The sequence below is a fragment of the Somniosus microcephalus genome, unplaced genomic scaffold (genome assembly GCF_052327205.1).
Source record: "Somniosus microcephalus isolate GS21.2 unplaced genomic scaffold, FLI_Smic_1.0 unresolved_chr8, whole genome shotgun sequence".
NCBI lineage: Eukaryota > Metazoa > Chordata > Chondrichthyes > Squaliformes > Somniosidae > Somniosus > Somniosus microcephalus.
This window is the reverse complement of record NW_028225186.1, coordinates 3,860,625-3,863,538: the sequence shown is the minus strand read 5'-3', so window position 1 is coordinate 3,863,538 and position 2,914 is coordinate 3,860,625. Positions and strand designations below refer to the sequence as shown.

Here is a 2,914-nt window from a genome sequence, read left to right as displayed (position 1 = left end):
GAGTGTTTCCAGCATTCTCTGTTGTTCTTGAAATGAACACAATGACGGAGTTTAATCACTCATTATTAGGATTTGTTTAGTGCACATTTGTGTGGCTGCGTGGCCTAATGGATAAGGTGTCTGACGTCGGTGTAAATTCTGATGCCATCAGAAAATTGCAGGTTCGAGTCCTGCCGTTGTCATTTTACACACTTTTTAATTCATTTTCAACTTTAGAAAACCAAACCGCGTTTCCTCTCTTTTCCTTCCAAACATTGCAGGGTTCTTTATTAAATGGAGTATTTACGTGTTGTCTTATGTGTAAATTTCTCACTGATCTTTGCAAATAGCTTCAAACAAATCCACAATTTCTAATTGATGATAAATTAGTGCTTCCAATTGGAACAACAGCTTTGGGTTAATCAGTGTAATAACGTGCAGTGGAGGGAATTCTGATCAGTTTCGGGGCCAGTGATCTCCACAGTGAACCGATGAAATAAAATAAAGAATTTGCTGTAGAATCACTGCGAGTAGGGTTTGAACCTGCATGGGAAAAACCCATTGGATTTCAAGTCCAAAGCCTTAACCACTCGGCCATCGCAGCTGCGCAAATTCAACCTTTCAACAGTGAAATGACCTGTGCAAACTATTAGACAACTGCCCTGCACAATATAAATGGAAGGAAGTTGTGTGACAGCTGTGCAGAGGCCTGGTTAGGCCACTGTGTACAGTTCTGCGCACTGCACCTTAGAAAGGATATATTGACCTTGGAGGGAGTGCGGTGCAGATTCACGAGTGTGTTACCAGGGCACCAAGGGTTAGGCTATGAGCAGAGATCACATAAACTAGGCTTGTATTCCCTGGAATATTGAAGATTAAGGGCAGTGATCATAGAAATACAGAAATTTACGCCAGAGAAGGAGGCCATTCGGCCCATCGTGTCTTTGCCGGACGAAAAAGATGTTTTGCCTAATCCCACATTCCAGCTCTGGGTGCGTAGCCCTGTAGGTTACAGCACTTCAAGTACATATCCATAGTGCTTTCTATTAATGTGATCGGTAGTGACTTCCAGATCCGCTCCACTCTCTGTGTGAAAATGGTTCTTGTCAACTCCTCTTTAATCATTTTACCAGTTACTTTAAATCTACGCCTCTGATCATTGACATTTCTGCTAAGGGAAAAAGGTCCTTCCTATCCACTGTATCTTGGCCCCTCAGAATTTTATGCACCTCAATTATGTCTTCCCACCTCCTGTGCTCCAAAGATAACAACCCAACCCTATCCAATCTTTACTTATAGCAAAAATGTTCCAGTCCTGGCAACATCCTAGTAAATCTCCTCGGTACCGTCTCTAGTGCAATAACATCTTTCCTGTACTGTGGTGACCAAAACTGTCTGCAGTACTCTAGCTGTGGCCTAACTAGTGATTTATACTGTTCAAGCATAACAACCCTGTTCTTGAATTCTATGCCTTGGCGAATAGAAACATAGAAACATTGAAGATAGGAGCAGGAGTAGGCCGTTCGGCCCCTCGAGCCTGCTCCGCCATTCAATGCGATCATGGCTGATCATTCAAATTCAGTACCCGGTCCCTACTTTCTCCCCATAACCGTTGATCCCTTTAGCCTTAAGAAATATATCCAACTCCTTCTTGAATATGTTTAATGAATTGGCCTCTACTGCCTTCCGTGGTATAGAATTCCACAGGTTCACCACTCGCGGGACGAAGAAATTCCTCCTCATCTCTGTCCTAAATGGCTTACCCCTTATCCTTAGTCTGTGACCCCTGGCTCTGGATTCACCGACCATCGGGAACATCGTTCCTGCATCTAGTCTGTCCAGTCCTGTCAGAATTTTATACGTTTCAATGAGATCCCCTCTCATTCTTCTAAACTCCAGTGAGTATAAGCCCAATCGACCCAATCTCTCGTCATACATCATTCCTGCCATCCCAGCTATCTGCCTGGTGAATCTTTGCAGAACTCCTTCCATGGCAAGAACATCCTTCCTCAGATAAGGCGACCAAAACTGCACATAATGCTCAAGATGTGGTCTCACCAATGCCCTGTACAACTGCAGCAATACATCCTTGTTCCTGTACTCAAACCCTCTCGCTATGAAGGCCAACATACCATTTGCCTTCTTAACCACCTGCCGCCTAATAAAGGAAAATAATCCCTAGGACTTTTTAACCAATAATAAAAACAGAAACTGCTGGAAATATTCAGCAGCTCATCTGAAATAAAAACAGAAAATGCTAGAAATATTCAGCAGGCAATCAGAAATATTGACCTGCTGAATATTTCCAATACTTTTTGTTTTTATTTCAGATTCCAGCATCCGCTGTCTTTTGCTATTGCCTCCTTAAACACCTTATCTACCAGCACTGCGACCTTCATGGACCTGTGGACATGCACTCCAATGTCCCTCTGTTCTTTTACGCTCCTCCATATCCTACCATTTATTGTGTATTCCTTTGTCCTGTTAGCCCTCTCCTAATGCATTACCTCTCACTTCTACGAATTGAATTCCATTTGACACTTTTCTGCCCACCTGACCAATTCATTGATAACGTCCTGCTGTCTGGAGCTTTCTTCCTCACTAACAACCACATGGACAATATTTATATAACATCTGCAAAATTCTAAATCCTACATTGAAGTCTAAATCAGTGATATGTAACACAAAAAGCAAGGGACCTAGTAATGAACCCTCCCGAATCCCACTTAACAGCCTTCCAGTAACACAACTCCCATCGACCACTACCCTTTGCTTCCAACTTGCCACTTTGCTTGGATCCTTTGGGCGTTTACCTGTCTTATCAGTCTGCCATGTGGGCAGATTCTGATATTTAGGATACTGAAGGTAATTGATAGAGTAGACAGAAGGAAACGTTTTCCACTGGGGCGAGGGATGGGGGGCGGGGGGAGTGGGT

At 43.2% G+C, this 2,914-nt stretch overlaps 1 non-coding gene across 1 annotated transcript; it reads right to left on the bottom strand.

Annotated features, from left to right (window-relative positions):
* Positions 1-501: 501 nt before the first annotated feature.
* trnas-uga (transfer RNA serine (anticodon UGA)) lies at positions 502-583 on the bottom strand. The gene has a single exon. It is a non-coding gene; the product is annotated as a tRNA-Ser (tRNA).
* Between the last annotated feature and the right edge of the window lie 2,331 nt (positions 584-2,914).